The sequence below is a fragment of the Sus scrofa genome, chromosome 13, assembly GCF_054392235.1.
Source record: "Sus scrofa isolate SSC_HxYL_T2T_F1_AM1 chromosome 13, Sscrofa_HxYL_maternal_Yorkshire_Landrace_v2.0, whole genome shotgun sequence".
In the NCBI taxonomy this organism is placed as follows: domain Eukaryota; kingdom Metazoa; phylum Chordata; class Mammalia; order Artiodactyla; family Suidae; genus Sus; species Sus scrofa.
Genome location: NC_139395.1, coordinates 62,987,521 through 63,008,335, shown reverse-complemented (window position 1 = coordinate 63,008,335; position 20,815 = coordinate 62,987,521). Strand labels below are relative to the sequence as shown.

General features: G+C 38.8%; 2 protein-coding genes across 7 annotated transcripts in view; both read left to right on the top strand.

Moving 5' to 3' along the window:
* SUCLG2 (succinate-CoA ligase GDP-forming subunit beta) overlaps positions 1–9,673 on the top strand; it is a 929,415-nt gene extending 919,742 nt beyond the window's left edge. The window contains exon 12 of the mRNA XM_084987035.1: positions 9,558–9,673. The gene's annotated coding sequence lies outside the window, so the exon portion shown is untranslated. The remainder of the gene's footprint in view (positions 1–9,557) is intronic.
* LRIG1 (leucine rich repeats and immunoglobulin like domains 1) overlaps positions 1–20,815 on the top strand; it is a 618,703-nt gene that overhangs the window by 348,194 nt on the left and 249,694 nt on the right. For 4 of the 6 annotated variants that reach the window (XM_084988949.1, XM_084988952.1, XM_084988951.1 and 1 more), the window contains one exon: positions 9,558–9,673. The gene's annotated coding sequence lies outside the window, so the exon portion shown is untranslated. Of the gene's footprint in view, positions 1–5,106; positions 5,236–9,557; positions 9,674–20,815 lie in introns of those variants that run through there. The other 2 variants (XM_084988950.1, XM_084988953.1) reach the window with 2 other exon arrangements.

Here is a 20,815-nt window from a genome sequence, read left to right as displayed (position 1 = left end):
GAGTTTTATGTTGTCATGTCCTAAGTTTAAGTCTTTGTCATTTCAAGTTTATTTCTATGCATGGTGTGAGAGTGTGTTCTAATTTAATTGATTTACATGCCTCTGTCCAATTTTTCTAGCACTACTTGCTGAAGAGACTGCCTTTTTCCCATCTGATATTCTTGCCTCCTTTGTCTAAGATTAATTAACCGTAGGTGTCTGGGTTTATTTCTGGGCTATCTATTCTACTCTATTGATCTATATTCTGTTTTTGTACCAGTATCACACTGTCTTGATTACTGTAGCTTTGTAATAATTGTCTGAAGTCTGGGAGAGTTATGCCTCCTGCTTTGTTTTTTTCCTCAGGATGGCTTTGGCAGTTCTGGGTCTTTTAGGGTTTCGTATAAATTTTTGGATTATTTGTTCCAGCTCTGTGAAAATTGTCATGGGTAATTTGATGGAATCACATTAAAGCTGTAGATTTCTTTGGGTAGTATGGCCATTGTAACAATATTAATTCTTCCAGTTCAGGATCATGGGATAGCTCTCCATTTTTTAATCCTCTTTAATTTCCTTTATTAATATTTTTATAGTTTTAAGCATATAAGTCTTTCACTTCCTTGGTCAGGTTTTATTAATTTTTAAATTTTTATTAGTTTTATTAAATTTGGGGGTTTTTCTAAAATTTTTTTTTTGTTGCTTTACAGTGTTGTGCCAATTTCTGCTATACAGAAAAATGACCTAGTCACTTTTATACATACATATATACACATTCCCCTTCTTATCTTCCATCATGGTCTATCCCAAGATACTGGATATAGTTCCCTGAGCTATACAGTAGGACTTCATTGCTTATCCATTCTAAATGTAATAGTTTGCATATACTAACCCCAAACTCTCCATCCATCTCACTCCTTTCTCCCTCTCCCTTGGCAACCACAAATCTGTTCTCCATGTCTGTGAATTTGTTTGTATTTTGTAAGTTGGTTCATTTGTGCCATATTTTATATTTCACATATAAATGATGTCACATGATATTTGTCTTTCTTTTTCTGATTTACTTCACTTAGTATGATAATCTCTAGTTACATCCATGTTGTTGCAAATGGCATTATTTTGTTCTCTTTTATGTCTGAGTAGTATTCCATTGTATATATGTACCACATTTTCTTAATCCATTTCTGTTAATGGACATTTAGGTTGTTTCTATGTTTTGGCTATGTGAATAGTGCTGCAGTGAACATAGGAGTGCATGTATCTTTTTGAATTGTAGTTTTGTCAAGGTATATGCCCAGGAGTGGGATTGCTGCATCATATGGTAGTTTTACATTTTATTTTTCTAAGGAATTTCCATACTGTTTTCCATAGTGGTTGTACCAATTTACATCCCTTTTGGTGCAATTTTAAGTTTTTTTTTCTATTCCTTATCTAATATTTCATTGTTAGTATACAGAAATGCATTTGATTTCTGAATGTTAATCTTGTATCCTGCTACTTTGTTGAATTTGTTGATTAGATCAAGTAGTTTTTGTGTGGAGTCCTTAGAGTTTTATATATATGGAATCATGTCATATGCATATAGTGACAATTTTACTTCTTCCCTTCCAATTTGGATACCTTTTATTTCTCTCTCTTGTCTGATTTCTATGGCTAGGACTTCAGATACTGTGTTGAATAAAAGTGGTGAGAGTGGGCATCCTTGTCTTATTCCAGATTTCAGCAGGAAGGCTTTCAGCTTTTCTCCACTGAATATAATGAAATTGCGAAGGTTTTGAGGACACTTCTGACCCTTTTCAGGGATGCTGTCCAACTCCTTTACAAAAGTAACCTCAGCCCCCCATACCTAGTGGGCACATAATAAATATTTATGAACTGAATAAGTAAATGAATCACTCCCTCCCCTCCTGCCACCTCTGCTTGTTATTGTAAAGTCTCTTCTGCAGGAATGTGGATGGTTTTCACCTTCACTGATGAGGCCAGCTAGGAGTTTCTCACAAGCAAAGGAAGCCATTGGGATTCCAGGCAGAAAAGCAGCTGTAGGATTTGCCTTTTGTTTCCCTTTCACATTCCGGCTCAAGACCAAGGCTTCCACCCTCCTTGCCAGAAAAGAGGGAGGGGAATTTTTTCTTTTTTAAGAAGAATAAGAAGATAAAGTGCCTTTGTAATAGGTCATGCTTTATCTATGGCTTCTCCTGGAAGCCACCCATCCCTTCCCTTTAGATTGTAAGAACTGGACCCTTTTTTAGTTTTTCTTATCAAGGGGGAAATAAGAAAAGAATTGCCTTTTCAAAGGCTTCAGAAATCATCAGATTACATCTCTGAAAGGGGGAAAGTGTTCCAACTTTTGGAGATTCAGGCCCAGGGAAAGTTTCCTCCTGGTTAAGGCACACCTGCTCCCCGAGAAAGCTCTGACTCCTATGTCTGGGGACCAGGGGTAGGAGTGGGTTTACTGAGCCCAGCAATGCAGCTGTTTGTTTTAGGAAAACAGCTTACACTGTAAATACTCCAAGGTATTGTGCCTGGTGTACAAAAATTTTGGTTCCAGAGCAAATACATAAATCTAACCCTGACAGGGGGAGCTTAGCAGGGCCACATGTTCGAAAATGTTCAGTGTTTTCTTTATAAAAGTAGATTACCTTGCCCTGTGGACTTAGAGGATCCTATTTTCTTTTTTCATTTCAAATCCACAGGCTCTCAGAAGAATTGAAAGCAAGCAGGTTACACCAGGTGCTTTGAGGACAATGAAAAACGGCTGCCAGACCTAAAAGCATTAGTCATTTGGGAAAATTTTTTCCTCTTTTTCAAACGAGACCTGGTGGAATTAGATGCTCGGAGCAGTTATTACAATTTAGTTGGACCAGGTGGTTTCTTGGGCAGTGTCTGTAGTGGACCAAGTTCAGTGAGTGCTGTCAAAAATCTGGTTTGTTTCATGAAAAAGGAGACAGCCAAGAAGATAACTGCCCTGTTCTCTCCCTTGCCCCCACCCCCACCCCCAAAATCAATGAAGTTGTTGAATCCTAATAAAACCTCTCTTACCATCTTTTCCTCACTTGTAGTCCCAGTCTTCCCCTGGAGATGCAGATAAAAATGAGGCCTCTTAGTCCCAAGAAATACTCCAAACCAAAATCAGTGCTGAAATCAGTCAACCCTAAACCAAGGACCCAACAAATTACTCAAACATTTGCAATCCTGACAGTTCTGTTCTTTATAGCCACCTCCCTTTGTTACTTTAATTTCTTCCCCCTCCAAAAAGAATGGTGAAAATTTATGGTGAGGAGAAATAACTGATTGCTGCTGGCAAGTTAACTGAAGGGGCCAATTGTTCCATACGGCAAGAATCACAAGGGTCGGGAGCCATTCACCAGGAAAGACTGATGTGCGAAAGGGCACAGCAATGGTCCCTCCATTGTGTGACAAGGAATTTCATGTTTGGTTCCAAATTCCTAAAGGCAGCCTGGTGTGCAACAGGCCGAGGCATAGGGAGAGCGTGAGGAAGCTGAGCACACGCTTCACATGCAAGATCAGGGTCAACTTCCAGGAGACAAAGGTTTCCTGTTCCCTTTTGTCAGCGTGGTCGAGATCTTTGGTGCAGTTATCAAGACAGGAGAAGCCAGTTGGCCGTTTTGCCATTTTCACATGCAATCTGTATGGCCCCTGGCCTCATTAGACTTGAGGAATGAGGTCATGGAGACCCCTGGGACACCCACACACATACACCAGTGTTTCTAGGGACCCCAGGGGAGGTTCACATGTGCTGAAGCCAACTTTAACAGGATGCTGCTGCTCTAGGCAACTGCTGTGCATTGCCTAAATGTCTCAGCCATGTCCTACCAGACAACAGAATCTCAGCCATCACTGTCCCACTGTTCCAGATGCTATCATCAATGTATAAGACTCCCATGAAGCCAATGCAGGTTCACTTAAAACTAGGAGAATGTTCTGTCTCACACTTTGCCATGTGACCCTGAGCAATAGCATATCTGACCACATTCCCAGAGGTACCCCCCACACTTGACAACAATTACAACCTTCCCCTGTAGCTTTTCCACAAGGTTTCGAATACATCAATGGGATTTGGAACAAGACCCTGCCTTGCCTTTATTGTCCCCCTCCTGCCCCTCAGTGTCTGCTCACAAAACTCCCCTCTTAGTAAATTATATTTCTGACAGAGTCTATCAATTCATGCAAATAGGAAGACCTTGACCCCAAGTCAATGAAACCTAATCAGACCCTGAACCTCAATAAAGGTCAACACAGGAAGTTCCTGTTGTGGTTCAGTGGGTTAAGAACCCAGATAGTATCCATGAGGATTTGGGTTCCATCCCTGGCCTTGCTCAGTGAGTTAAGAATCCATTGTTGCCGTGAGTTGCTGTGTAGGTTGCAGATGCACCTCAGATCTAGAATTGCTTTGGCTGTGGTGTAGGCCAGCAGCTGCAGCTCTGATTACACCCCTAGACTGGGAACTTCCATATGCCACAGGTGTGGCCCTAAATATCAAAAAATAAAAAATAAAAAGATCAACGCATTACACACAGTATGTCCAAGCGAGAGCGCAACTAAAAGGGGGTCCAATTTGGGTGGGTGGCTCTCACTCTAATATGCTCCATCACTACTTAATCATTTGATATGTTCATTGTATGTGTTACTAAGGCTGAGAAAGTCACAGAAAAAGAAAATGTTATAAATAGGAGGGAGCCACAAGATGATCTAGTCCAGCTCACAGCGGGAGGGTGAAACCTCAAACCTTATGTCTTCTGCGTGGTCGTAATAACAATAGCATCTATAATCGCTAACAGCCGTCAATTGCTTTAGAATTTATGAAGCATTTTGCATACATTATTTCATTTAAATAATAAACTGAACCCAACCCTTTGGGCCCCAAGTTGTTAAATAGCAATGAAATGAAAGTTTCTAAGTAGGGAAGCTTTCAAAAAAAAAAATCTTATTAAAAATAGCTCCAAAGGCAATTTCAACATCAAAGAGCTTTTATGAAACAGCATTTTGATGAGTTAAGTGTAAATGAATCAGAAACATATGGATTAAATTTTCTTTAAAATAAACAGAGTTTAAAAATTAAGAGGCAAAGTAGTTGGAAAACACATCTGTCTTAATCCAAAGTGTCTGACCACAGAAAGTGACTAGGGTTTTGCGAACCAAGAAGGTGAAAAACGGTAATCTCGTTACCTGGAGTTCTTGTCCTATGATGCGGCCAGAGAAGAATTCTACACACCTTAGCTCCTAAATGAGTGGAGACCTGTAAGTTATATTGAAATTTCCCTTTAAGTTATGAAATTATTGTATTACTACAAGATGCCTACAATCATGAATTAAGCTACCCAAAGAGTGATAATACCATAGAGCTTCTTTTTTTCTAACATGATTTTAAATCTTTTGTGGGACTGCTTTTATGCTTAGTTTTCAAAGATGTTTTCCAGGTTTGGATATCTCCCCCTCTTCTTCCCCTTCCCTTCCCCCTCCTCCTTCTCCTCCTTATTCTTCCTTCTCTCTCGTTTTCTCTCTCTTTCAAATATTTATTTTGAGACATATCGTGTTATCTTTTTTCTTCCAAGATTAACAGACCATCCACAGACTATAAAATGTCTGTTTCCAATTTATTTACCCAATTTTGCCATTGTTGACTGAGTCAGCTATTTTAAGATCTACAACTTGAAAAACTCTACCTGGTTTGGGGAGCCATAGTTGTTTTCCGGTTATATAAGAATCCTTGTTTCAAGCCAGTAACCAAAGCTGACAAAGTTTCGATTTGCACAGGTGATTTCCTCGTCTTGTGAAACTCTTTGCCTTATTAATAGTCTTTTATTTGGAATTCCTGTTGTGGCTCAGTGGTTAACAAATCGGACTAGGAACCATGAGGTTGCAGGTTCCATCCCTGGCCTTGCTCAGTGGGTTAAGGATCGGGTGTTGCCGTGAGCTGTGGTGTAGGTTGCAGACATGGCTCGGATCCCGAGTTGCTATGGCTCTGGCGTAGGCCCGGTGGCTACAGCTCTGATTTGACCCCTAGCCTGGGAACCTTCATATAGCTCGGGAAGCAGCCCAAGAAATGGCAAAAAGACAAAAAAAAAATAGTCTTTTATTTGTCTTTAGTGGACATTGCAGCCTGACATCTTCTGCGAACGTTCCTTAAGAGATCATTTTTCCTCTCTATAGCAGAAAAACTCAGGTTTCATGTGCAAAGGTTATTTTCGCCTCCCCTCGTGGTGAAATCCTCAAAGCAATTGCTGCACTTGGTCCAGTCCTAGCTGCCACCAAATAAGCACTGCTTGTTATTAGAGCCACGGTACTTAAAAGATTTCTAGGAAAAGTTTTAGGCAGTGTCTGGGTGTCTGTAGTAAAACTGGACTGAGAGAGGGAGTTTCCCAGTACCAATTATCCTCTGCCCATCCATGTCAGCAGTCCTTAACTGGGTTTCAGAAACCAGAGCAGCCTGAGGCAGATTGTCAAATTGTCAAAATTTGTCCCTGGCATTCTTCCAGCTTCTCATATTATTTCCACAATTTCTGTGCTCACACAGACCTGGTGCTCTCATGAAGTAGACTGGAAAGCATTGTACTTGAAGTCCCATGGACGTAGGTTCAAGACCCACCAACTTACAAAGGATTCAGTAAAAATTGACCCTGTAAAACATGGCATTTTTAATTTTTCCAAGTCACTCCTTTTTATGTTAGGTGTCCTGGGTTTAAGATGTTCTGTCAGTAATGAACTTGGGTGTTGCGTTTAGAAGATACTGTGTTCTTGTCTTAGGACCAGACCTTCATCTATACAGACATGCTGAGCTTTTTCCCCCATGCCTACATCTTTGCCCTCATAATTCCTCTACCTGGAACTTGATCCCCATCTCTGGCCATAATTCATGTTATCAGAAAACCTACCCATCCTTCAGGCCACCTTTCCTGGAGTCTTTCCCATGAAGTGCCTGCTCAGAAGTGATGCCTTCCTTCGCTCAGTTTCTGTGCCCCAGCTGTGCCCCTCTCCCATGTTGTCATTAATTGTCAATATGTGGTTTACATCCATCTCATCTCCTCTTCTAAACCTGCTCTGTCCAGTGGCTCTGTCCAGAGCCACCAGCCATGTGCGGCATGTTAATTTTAAGTCATTAAAATAAATGCAATTTAAAATTCAGTTCCTCAGTTGCAGTAGCCACATTTCAGTTGCTCAATACTCCCATGTAACTAGTGTCTGTCCTATCTGGCAGCACAGATAGGGCACATTTCTATCACCCCCAGAAAGTTTTATTGAACCACACCATTCTAGACTCTAAAAGACATAGGGAGCATCTTTCTGCTTTATCTCTTCCACAAACTCTCCCCCACCATCTCCTACACATGCCACTGTGCCTGGCATATGAAGTTCTGTCCTCATCTGTCAACTCCCTGTCTTCCATGAGGCCAATTCACAACCTTTTACAGAGCAATGATAGTAAAGCCTTATCATTTTAAGTGCCCCGTATTATACTGAGCACTTTATGAGGCAGGTATTAATAGTTTCATTTTAAAAATGAAAGAATTAAGTGAAGTGACCTGCCTAGGTCACAGGAACAGGAGATGATGAAGCCAGGATTTGAACCTGTTGAACTCCCATGTGCTGGAGTCAACCTCAGCAATACTGACAATACTGATGATCTGGGGCCGGATAATTCTTTGTGGTGGGGTGTCCTTTGCTTTGTAGGATGTTTAACAGCATGCCTTCCTCTTAGATGCCAGTAGTGTTACCCACCTACCACCCACCGCCACTGTGACAGCCATAAATATCTCCAGACATTGCCCTCTGTCCCTGGGGGCAAACTCGTCCTGCTGTGAGACCCTGTGCTCTGCCATGGTCAGTTGACCTTGGTCACATGGGTAGAGGTAGGGCAAAATACTGACTTCTTACTTTCAGCAAGTGAGAAGCCAGTTGACACTTCTCTAGGGAAATCCAAAAAAAAAAAAAAAAGCTATTCTTCTGTGTAATCTGCCAGGCCAACTCCCCATCTGGGAAATGTTCTATGGCTGCTTCCTTTCAAGTTGGGCAGAGATAGAGCTTTAGGTCGCTGATGGCCCAGATGCTCTCTGCAGCTCCCCATGACTTGTCTTTACCCCCACATGCCCTGTTCCACAAGGCCGGCCAGCCAGCTCTTCCTTGAGACCACCTGGTTTAGGTAAACACACCTTGGGGGGGGGGGGGTTGAAGAGATGAAGGAAGAAAGAGCTACTATCTGGCAGATCCCGGATGAGAGAGAGCCGTTCAGAGCCTTTAGAGATGGATCCAAGGCCTCGCCAATACCGCCAAAACCAAAAGAAGCAAGAACAAGCTACTTGGGGCTATTTCAGTCCTTATAAGGATCACAAGATGAATGAGGCAAATAAGATGATCTTTTTTAAAAGCCAAGGAATCTGGAGTTCCTGTTGTGGCTCAGTGGGTTAAGAAGCTGACTAGTATCCATGAGGATGTGGGTTCTATCCCTGGCCTCACTCAATGGTTTAGGGATCTGGCATTGCTGTGGCTGTAGGTGGCAGGCAGCAGCTGCAGCTCTGATTCGATGCCTAGTCCAGGAACTTACATATGCCACAGGTGTAGCCCTAAAAAGAAAAAAAAAGTGCCACAGAATCTTCTTTCTAAGGCCACTCGGTCTCCACTGTAGATTTAGCACCTACCAGCCCTGTGACCTCGGTGAAGCAGAGAGCCTCCCTGAGCCTCACGCCCTGCCCCCAAGATGCCACCTACCTGACTTTCCTGACTTCTCTTCTGTTTGGTTGTCTTATATGTATGGTAGCTGCAAACACCCTCTAAGAAAAGCACTTTTTGGAGTTCCTTTCATGGCTCAGTGGTTAACGAACCATACTAGCATCCATGAGGATGTGGGTTTGATCCCTGGCCTCACTTGGTGGGTCGGGGATCCAGCATTGCTGCAAGCTGTGGTGTAGGTCGCAGACATGGCTCAGATCTGGCATTGCTGTGGCAGTGATGTAGGCTGGCAGCTGTAGCTCCAATTCGACCCCTAGCCTGGGAACTTTCATATGCCATAGATTCAGCCCTGAAAAGCACAAAAAAAAAAAAAAAAAAAAAAGGCATTTTTTTGAGAGTGTGTATCTAAGGCAGCAGGTCCTAGCCCTATGAGAAATGCCACAGATGAAAAGTATGTCCCACAAGCTGGAGAAATTCTGACTTCTTTTTCTCTTTCTGGGATTCCCAATGAAAACAAATATACATAGGCTCTGAGAAGGACTGTAACAGAGAAATGTAAGTTGTAAGCAATCTCTAGCAAAAGGTGATCATATCTACCCTACAAGCCCTTGGGGAAGAAGCTAAATAGTAAAAATAGAAGGTATGAAAATATTTTTAAATATTGAAGTAATAAGTACAAATATCTGGTAGTACCCAATTAAGATTGCAGTTTTCCAAGAAGCAGGAAAACTCTGAATTATGAAAGCATTGAGTTCAGAACAAACTTCACAGGCTCAAAATTAAAAAAAAAAAAAAAAGTTTTTAATGAGCATATAAATATTGTTTCAGAAATAATCTGTTTGAAGATTTTTATTTTAGGTTCAGAATTTCAGATGTTCTCCATGTCTCTTTCTTAGGCATCCAATTCCTGATTCTAATTAAGATGTTACACTCAGCTCTTAACCATCAATAAAATCCAGAGAATGAGCAGTTAACAGCTTATCAATGAACAATGAACAATGATCATCGTAAGGTAAGGCTAACTGGCACAACTGTCCTAGAGCTGTCTTCTCCTTTTTCGTCCCCTTCCTTAGCTTTCTCTCAAGATTTTTAGGAGAGGTACCTTGGGGGCAGGGCGCAAGGCTCAGGGAGACTACCTCCCTTACCCAGGTCCCAGGGCTGGTAGGTGGAGATGTTGCTTCTTAGGTTTCACTTTGGTGCCCAGAATGGAGGGACAGTGGCTACAAGGTTATGTTTCTCACAAAGAGCCAAGCCAAACTGTGCCGTCACATTTCATGCCTTTGCTTGTATTGTCTACCCACATCCCATTAGGCAAAGCCAAGTCCTATTGCTAAATCCAAAGTCAAGAATCAGGTAAGTTGACTACTACCCTGAGGCCCAGGCAAAGGAATGGATATTTAACTCTCCTCATAGGGGAGTGAATAATTAGGACCAGTAATGCAGTCTGTCACATATGGACAGATGGAGAGACAATCTGATCATCTGGTAGAATTATACCAAAATAGAACTATTCAATTCTATTTTTAAATGAAAGCATTAAACTAAATGCTACTTGAATGTAATAGAAGGAAAAGAAACTGAACTAAAGGCATTGCTTCATGTCAAGTAATCTTTTTCTTTTTCTACCATAGAGAAGTCAAAAGTACTTGGGATTTTTTTTAACCTCTTCAATTTTTAATAACTATTTTTTTAACAATGCATTTTCAAGAGCAGTGATCCCATAGACCAAATGATTGTGTCCCCTAAAATTCATAAGTTGAAACCTAATTCCCAATGAAAGAGTATTAGGAGATGAGGTCTTTAGGGGATGATGAGGTCATATGGGTGGAGCCCTTATGAATGAAATTAGTGTCCTCATAAAAGAGACCACAGAGAGATCCTTCACCCTTTCCTCCATATGTGAGGACATTGGGAGGAGGCTATTTGTGAACTCCAGGATGCAAGTCCTCACCAGACACTGAATGCACTGATGCCTTGATCTTGAACTTCCTAGCCCCCAAAACTGTGAGAAATAAATTTCTGTTGTTTATAAGCCACCCAGTCTATGGTATTCTGTTATAGCAGCCTGAACAAAGTTTATATATTTTGTATATTAACTTGGATGAGGAAAATATACTTTAAATTTTTTTTTCAGTAACCGCTAACTGAAATTTACCGTTTCTTTCAATTATGAATATAGGCAACAAACCATATAGTAGAATTGGGAGTACCTAAAACTTTGTAACTTGTAGAAATAATTTTTAGTGTCACATTACAGTTATATACGTTTTGAAATATTATTTTCACTTATTACAACTTCAAAATTATGAGAGCTATCATACCCTTAAATAGCTCTTACTGTTGATGTGACGCAGTGTATGTGTGTATATATATATATAACATAGATATTATATATATTATATGTGTACATATACAACATATATATTATGTACATACATATATACACACATATGTACATATGTATATTATTTAAATATAATATTTTGATAACTGTATTTGAATATTTTTGGTTTCCTTTGGAATCCTATCTATGTATTTCATTTTTATACATGGAAAAATATTTTTTTCTGCGAAGAGAGCATGGGTTCTACTACCCAAGAGTTAAAGGCATGGAAAAGATTAAGAACACCTAGTGGATTCTATTATTACCCATTTTCACAGATTGGGAGGCTGAGGCACAGGAAGCCTATATAATTTACCCAAGAGCAAAGATTTTATCAGGACCACACCTAGAATAGGAAACTGGGTAATCTGGCTCCAAAGTACGTGCCTGTCACCAGGATCCTGTGGCTGCCTCTCTGATATTTTGTGAAAGCTCCAGATTCTAGAGGCCCTACAGTCTTCGCATAAGTAACATCAGCGGCTCACCCGAGCATCACAAGCAGCCAAGGGTGCTCAATTAAATCCCTTGTTGGCTTCCCCTTGTACCATCCTGCTTGTTCTGGGCTTTGCCTCCCTTCCAGGTTCATCTCTTCCCTTTCTCTCTTCTCTACTTTCTGACCACACTAGTCTCCTTTCTCCACCTCCCAGCCTTTGAACTTCCTCTTTCCTCTTGTTGGAATGCTCATCCTCCCCTCACTTGCTTCTCATTCTGTGACCTCTGCTCTCCTGTCACCGCCTCTCATAGGGCTTCCATGATTAACTCATCAAAGTAAGTTCTATTTACATATTTTATATATCAGTCCTTTTCTTGGTTCTGAGTATTGCAAATATCATCTCCCAGATTTTGTCTTATCTTTTCACCTACTTTAGAGAATCATTCAGTGGGCAAAATTCTTAATTTTAATAAGTCAGACTGGTTGATCTTTTCCTTGATAGTTGGTGCTTTTTGTTTCTTGTTTAAGAAATCATTCCTCATCTCCAAGTTCATGGAGATAAACTTTTGTTCTTCCTAAATATTTTGAATTTTTCCATTTCACATTAAGGCCTTGGTGCATCTGAAATTGACTTAGGTGAAAGTTATGAATTTCTTTTTTTTTTTTTTCCATATGGATAACTAGGTGTCTTAACATCATTATTAAACTACCTGATTTCCACCCACAGATTCCACATGGACCTTTTGTATCTATGTTCTGTGGGCCAATCCCTGGGCCTATACTATATTGCCTTATTTACTGTAATTTTTCCCCTTTTTAAGCCACACCCATGGCATATGGAGGTTCCTGGGCCAGAGACTGAATCCTGAGTCAGAGCTGCAACCTATGCCACAGCTGCAGCCACACTGATCCTTAACCCAATGTGCCACAGTGGGAACTCCAACATAGTCTTAATATATGTTATGGCAAGTCTCATTTATTCACTTTTTTCAAGGAGTGTCTTGCTAATTGTTCCTTTTCTAGGTAAATTTCTAAACAACCTGTCAAGTTTCACCAAAAAAACCCTTAGGTTTTCACTACAGTTACTTTATATCTACACATTAATTTGGGAAGAATTGACATCTTTGTACTTTTGTGTCTTTCAAAGCATAAAACCATAAATGAAGATTAATGTTGCATTTATTTGGGTCATTCGGTACTTTTATTTAGGTCATTCAATTAAATTCTTTTGATTTATAATTTTTGCTATCAGATTTTACGCATATTCGTTGTATTTCTTCTTAAAATAGATAATCTTGCTATTATAAACAGAATTTTATATTTTCTGTTTGTTGCTAGTACAAAGAAATATCATTAATTGTATCTAGACATAGATACTCCACAAACTTGCTATATTCTCATATTATATCTGGTTTCTTGTGGATTATTCTATGTGTTTGCTTTCTTTATAGACATATGTATCACCAAAAGGTAATGGAAGTTTGGTTTCTTCCTTTCTAATGTTTATACATTTATTTACTTTTCTTACTTTGTGGTGTAGGTAGCAGAATAAAATAACTATCATTCTTTTCTTGATTCTGATTTCAAAAGAAGTATTCTAGTGTTTCAACATTGAGTCTGCTGTTTGGTTAAAGATTTTTTTGTAGATATTAGATTTTTTTAATTAAAAAAGTTTCTTTTTTAGGCTATATGATTTTTTTATTTTTTAACTTTTTATTATAGTTGATTTACAATGTTCTGTCAGTTTCTGCTGTACAGCAGAATGACCCAGCCAAATATCCGTATACATTCTTTTTCTCACATTATCCTCCATCGTGTTCATCACAAATGACTTGATATAGTTCCCTGTGCTATACAGCAGGATCTCATGGCTTATCCACTCCAAATGCAATAGTTTGCATCTACTAACCCCAAGCTCCCAGTCCCTCCCCCGTCCTCCCTCTCCCTCTTGGCAATCACAAGTCTGTTCTCCATGTCCATGAGTTTGTTTCTTTTATGTAGATAGGTTTGTTTGTGCCATTAAAAAAAAAAAAAAAAGTTTCTTTCTATTCTTAATTTATTCTTATTTTTTACTACCAGTTTTTACCATAAGTATTTGTTAAATTTTACTTAATATTTTTTCTTCATCTAATAGAGTTGATTTATTTCCTATATTTTGATAATGTAGTGAATAGATTTTCCAAGGTTGAACTAACCTTGCTTCCTGAAATAAGCCCTTCTTAATTATGATGTGTTCTCTTTTTCATACAATGACAGATTTCATTTCCTTAAATTTTGCTTAGAATGTTGTGTTTATGATCGTCAGTGCATTTGAGCTTTTATTTTCTTCTTTCATACTGTTTTTGTTTAGTTTTATTGTCCAGGTTTTACTGGCCTCATAAAAGTGAGTTATGATATAACCTCTCTTTTTCTGTTTTTGAAAAGATTCTGTATAATCGAATTTGTCTGTTCCTTGAATGTTTGATAGAATTTGCCAGTAAAAGCATCTGGGCCTAGCATTTTCTTAGTGAGATTTTTTTAACTGCTGAATCCACATCCTTGATGATTTTAGAATATGATAGATTACCAAATAAAGGCTACAGTCCTTCATTTTTCACTATTTCCATGCTTTCTCACTAAAGAGAAAGTGTCTATTTTCTCATCTTTTGAATCTAGGCTGGCACTGCAAATTTCTTAGCCAATAGGCTACAGCTCTTCCACGCCACCGGTTTCAACTTTGGCCTTAAAGGTCCTTCACCCCACTACTCACTCCCTCAGAACCCTGCCACTACCACATGAACAAGCCCAGCCTAGCCTAGCCTAGCCTATTGGAGGATGAGATGCCACGTGGGAGTCAGCTCAGCTGACTCATCTGAGCCCACACTATCCTGCCCTGTAGCCAACTGCCCTTGAAACATGTGTGAGGGAGAGACAGCATCAATCAGCAGAGACACCTACTTAACCTGCAACTGACTAGACATAGGAGTAAGCCTAGCTGACCCATAGACTTCTGAGCAATAACAAATGTTTATTGTTTTAGGCCATGGAGTGGTAGAGTAGTTTGTTATTCAGCAGTAGATAACGAATGAATAGGATAATTCGTATTTTCTGTTTCTTAAATAAGTTTGGGCAATTTATACTTTTCTAAGATTATATTCATTTCCTCTGAATTTTAAAAATGTATTAGCAGAAAAATTATTCATCTTTGTCTCTTTTATATTTTAATTTTTAATGTATTTATCCTTTTTTTACTTTTTTTTTTAGCCACCTCTCAGCATATGGAAGTTCCTGGGCCAGGGATAGAATCCAAGCCTGAGTTGTGACCTATACCATAGCTGCAGCAATGCTTGATCCTTAACCCACTGTGCCTGGCAGGGGATTGAACTGGCAATTCCACAGAGACAAGCCAGATCGTTAACCCACTGCACCACAGCAGGAATTCCCTTTTTTCTCTTTTAATTCTGCTTTGCTTTTTACTTGATCAATCTTGTTGAAGATTTGTCAATTATAATCACATCAGAAAACCAAGAAATAGCTGTCTGTGGAGATCATCTCTATTGTTTATTGGTGTTATCCTTCATTAATGTTTGCCATTTCATTATCATGTCCCTCATTCTACTTTTTTTTTTTTCTGTGTTGTTCGGTTTAATGTAAATCTTAGCTAATTTATTTTCAGCCTTTCCTATCTTTATATATAATCATCTAAAGATACAAACTTCTTTGAAGAACACTTTAGTTGCATCCTGCAAAATTCACAATATAGTGTTTTTATTATCACTCAGTCTGAGTGCCCATTATAATTTTTTCTTTGATATTTGAGCCATTACAAGGTATGTTTTTAATATTCAAATGAATGGGGTAGTGATAAATTCATTATTAATAGCAATTTTGTTTTCTATAATCAGAGTGCTGCAGCCAATTCGTGCTGACTCACAAGATGTAATTGTTAAAGATTCCAGAATTTTGCAAATCCTTTGTTCACAAACCAATAGCTTGGAATCAGCTGTGGTGGGGTATTTATATCACAGAAATCGAGAAACATTACAAATCAAGGTTTTTTTCTTTTCCGACAGCATACCGTTGTCTATATGATACCAGTTACTTGAAATTTGTTGATACATGCTTTATGCCCCAGGACATGGCCAGATTTTATGTATCTTGCATGTATGCAAAAAAAAAAAAAAATATTTATTCATTTTTTAGGAATAGTATTCTTTAGGTTATTCTTGCTAATTGTGTTGTTTAAATCTAAAATCTCATTTTTATTTCCTTTATTAGTTTTTATTTCCTATCTACCTTTATCAGTTATTGATGAAATTCTTACTATAGTTTTTCTACTTACTTTAGGTATTTTGAAGTTATAATAAAAAATGTGAGTTTAGAATTATCTTTCTGATGAATTAAAACTTTCATCAAAATATAATGACCCTCTTTGTCTCTAGAAGTATTGTTTCCAGAAATGCAAATACAGGTGTTTCTTTAGATTAGTACATACTTGTCACGTTTTCTCAATCCTTTTATTTTCCATCATTCTATGTTGCTGGATTTTTTTTAGTGATATCTATAACCTTTGATTTCTTATTGAAATGTTTAGTTTATTTTCACTTATTTGATTGTGATTACTACTCTATTTGACTTTGTATCTGTAATCTTATTTTAAGCTTTATATTGACTGTATTCCATTTCAGACTGGACAAGACTTTTCTAATTCCTTTTTTTTTTCTTTTTCTTTTTTTTGTCTTTTTAGAGCAACACTCGTTGCATATGGAGGTTCCCAGGCTAGGGGTCAAATGGGAGCTGTAGCCACTGGCTTACATCACAGCCACAGCAACGCCAGATCCAAGCCATGTCTGTGACCTACACCACAGCTCATGGCAACACTGGATCTTTAAGCCATTGAGTGAGGCCAAGGATCAAACCTACATCCTCATGGATGCTGGTCAGATTCGTTTCCGCTGAGCCATGACAGGAACTCCTAATTCCATTTTTTCCCCTTGACTAGTTGGGGAATTTTAAATATAGTCTTGTTGATCTTTACATTCATGATGACTTTGTTTCCTAATATTTGTATTGGTTTTGACTGTGAATACTATTTCTAGATTTTCTTTGAGACTTAGGTTCAAAATCTTTGAGACTTAGGCTGCGCTTCTGCACTGAGTATTTGAGATTTTCCTTCTCCCAACCACCTTAGAACTACCTAAAACTACATTTCTGATGTGATGTTGTTTGTTGATAGCATGGTTTCCAAACCCAAACCTGCCAACGCCCTTACCATATATTTATGGTAAGGAATTCTAAAAGGATTCTATTCTTTTTTGTTCATACGAAGCCAAGGTGGAGGCAAGTACCCTACCCCCAGTGTCTCTTTTATGGCCAGGATCTGATTTGATTGTTCAGTTCACTCACTAAGACTCTTGCCCTTCTGTCTCCTGGCCTCGTGTTGAGGTCCATCAGTGCAGCTTCTGCTCAGTCTTGTGCTGCCCTTCTTCTCTCCCACATGCAAGTGGTTGAAACTCAGGATTTCAGCTACCAGAAATACAACTGGCCCCTAAGGCAAATGCCAACTCCAGAGTTACCTCTCCCTTGATGATTCTTGCTTTCTGGTCACTTCTGGCCTCCACAGACTTCCCTTACTTGCCTGCACAGAAAGCTATGCATTTTTTAATGTCTATTATTTTATTAAGCATTAAAATTGTTGCACTTTACTGAGAGAGCTGTCTGCAAACATCTAGTCTCCCATACAACTAGAAATAAAAAACCCTCCCTACTCTTCTCTTTCTCACTCCATTATTTATTTCCTTGGTAACACACAATGTGTCGTTATTTGTTGACTTGTTTATTTTCTGTCTGCCTCCTTAGAGTATATCTGCTATGAAGGAAGCAAACCTTTTCTTGTCTTCACCCTTGTATCTTCAGCACCTCGTTGGCATCATTAGACTCTCAATACATTTCTCTTAAATTTATATATGAATGAATTAATGAAAAAAAGTTTAGCAAGCTGGGTGGCTAGTACATAGCAATAAAGAGAAGGCAGATCCTTGGAGAATGTATTTACTCCACACCTTATATTTGAGGGAGCTCAATTATTTTTCCTATGCAGCTGATGTATTTAATGGAAACTGGAGAAAACAAAGTCAAGGTAATGTATAGAGTTGCCACATGGAAGGCACCTGTGGTCCTCCTCTCCAAGGTGTCAGGCCAGTTCAGGTTTCACAGTGAAGAGAGGAAAAAGAGTTTTACAGGCAACGGTTGTCTGAAAATATGCACTGCCCTTATGCAGGCTACATGCATTGAGTTTGAGGACCATGTTGTGAAGGTTTCCAGCTCATTTTCTCTCATAGACTTTTTCTAAAGGCTTGGTGCACTGATTGAGGTTAGTGAAGGCTACATGTCCCAAGGAAATTGTGGGCAGTGTGAGAACAAAGTACTCGCAACACTGTTTACCTTCTGACCACCCTGTTCCCAGTTTCTGCTCCAACAGGTTTTATTTGTCTTAAGATTAAAGCAAATCACCAGTGGACGTGTAGTTATTGCTTTATGGTGAAATGCAAACACGTAAGCCAAAGGCATCAGGGGATTCTGTCACCTTTGAAAAATGATTCATTTTTCTGTGGGCTTTGTTTTACCCTCATGGGAAACCTGATAACATTTCAGAGCCTGAAATCTTTCCCTAAGCTAAAATAACCTGTTGAAAGTAAGGTGAAACCAAATCTAAGGTAGAGGAGCAAAGATTTTTTATAAGTTTCTTGAATTTGGAAACACATCTGGTCACACTATTGCAATTTTAAAAAAAAATTATAATTAGATTTCCCTGACATAATTTATCCTGAAGTTGACTAATTGTGTTACATTTCAGAAATCTAAGACTTGTAAGTACACCAATTAATATGTCTGTTTTAGACTATGAATCGTCATTAATCAATCATAGAGCTCCTACACTGGACCTCAGAATCCTTCTCAACACAGAACAAGAGGAGAAGCCTAAATGCCATTTAAAGTGATTAAAGGCATCACCACCATTTGCCATTTTGCCAACCAAGCTAATACTAAATCAACTCTTTAGTGTAGGTTCTGGATTTATTTTGGTTACCTTCTGCTTGGCAGTTCAAAGCTTCATCTCAGAAGTTTGGCAATACATACTTTCTATGTTTCTTTTTCATAGATAATCTACTTTTCATTCATTCTTCCTCTATCCTACCAAAACTTCTTTCCCTTTATAATAATTCAAAAACAAAAATAATATCCTTTACAAGAATAAGGAAATTCCTAACTGCAGAGAAACATACAATCAGATAAATGAAATTGTCTTATTTTCCATAAAATAAACTTAGTGGCTATGATCCCTGTTGATCATGCCGGAAGGCGATAAGCTGTATACTGCATCGGTGAAAGTTGTGATAACAACCAGCAAGTGATTTTTTTCCACAGTAAAGAGATTTCCATCAGATTTCACTTGACCTTGAGTCCTATGTTAGCTGTGAATAATTAATGGTACTTAATACAGGAAGGTCCCATTTAACTGACAGTATCAGGGAATTAGATGCCCTAAATGAGTGAATTGGCCAGATACTAAGACTCACTCTCTTCCTGGGCTGAAAAAATCTTTATTGTAACCATTTCAGAGCTTATTTTTCTAAAATGTATGGCAAATTTCATGACTTATTGACATTCAAGGAAACAAAAATTTATTTATTCAATAAATAGTTATTGAAGCCTAATATGTGCCATGCACTGTGCCAGCTATGGGCAATAAAACAGTAAACAGGAAAGACAGAGTGTCTGTCCTTATAAAACCTCTGTTCTGGTGGAGAGAAAAACAAAGAATCACACTGAAGTGACAGGATAAGAGAAATAAAGACTATTGTGAACGTCACCGAATTGGGTGGCAAAACAGTTGAATTCAAATTGGCTGAATTTTCCAGAATTATTTGCTCACCACTCAGTGTACTCTGTTTGCAATCTCTTGAGTTCTTGTAATTGGCCTTGATAATATCTGTACTTCCTCCCTTAAATTCAGCTATTTTTCTTACTGCTTGCTAAGCACGTGCTGCTGCCCTTGCAATTTTTCTGTTACTCAGTAATTTCATAAAGTGATTAAACTAAAGATGGCATATTTGTTATCTATTACTGCATAACAAATCACCCCAAAACTTACTGGCTTAGAAGAACACACATTTTTTATTAAAATATAGTTGATAATGTTATGTCAATTTTTGCTATACAGGAAAGTGGCCCAGTCATAGATATGTATATATATATATATATATATATATACACATTCTTTTTCTCATATTATCTTCCATCATATTCTCTCCCAAGTGATTGGATATAGTTCCCTGTGCTGCACAGCAGGTCCTTGTTGCTTATCCATTCTAAATGTAATAGTTTGTATCTACTAAACCCAAATTCCCAGTCTATCCCACTCCCTCTCCCTCCCCCTCGGAAACCACAAGAAGAACATACATTTATTATCATGCAGTTTCTGTGGGTCAAGAATCAACACACTTATCTGGATCCTCTACTTCAGGGTGTCTGATATGACTGCCTGCCATCAAGGTGTTGGCCACGGCTGGGGGCCCATCTAAAGGCAAGATTCTTCTCCTCAAAGGCTGTTGGACTGAGCCCCTTAGTTCTGTGCTGGCTGTTGGCTGGAGGCCAGCCTCAGTTCCTTGTTACACAAGTCTTTCCAACAAGGCAGCTAGCTAGCTTCATCAAAGCCAGCAAGAGAGTGTCTTCTAGCAAGACGGAAGTCACAGTCTTCTGTAACCTAATCAAAGAAGTGGCATTCCATCACTCTTGCTGTTTCCATTGGTTCTAAGCAAGTCATAAGTCCCACCCACTCTCAAGGGGAAAAATATCAGGAAGACGATGATGGGGGGCCCTCACAGAGGCTGTTCACCACACAGATCAAGCATATCATCATATTTCTCCCAGAAGCCATAGCAAACATCATTAATCAATCATAGCATGCTCTCCTGCTGAGCCTAGAAAAAGTTTCAAAATCCTACCTCATAGAAGACTGTAAGAGGACTCTTATTAATCAATTGGTGAGATAAAACCACTTTCCTACTCTTACGTAAACACTAACCATTCCAAGTAGTTGCAATGGAGAAAATATTTAGACTCTAGACAGAAACAGGGGCTGTAGTTTGAAAAAAAAAAAACATGACACAATGATAGTTATCATTTGCCAAGTCAATAAGAAGGAAACAAAGCTGATAGCAGAAATCAATTGATAATGTCTTAAAGACAAATACTTCAAAATAAGAACCAAGAATCAAGAAATACATATCTGAGGTCTTTATGCAGCCTGTTGATGGGTGGGGCTGTGTTTCACCTTCTTGGTTGTTTTGGCCTGA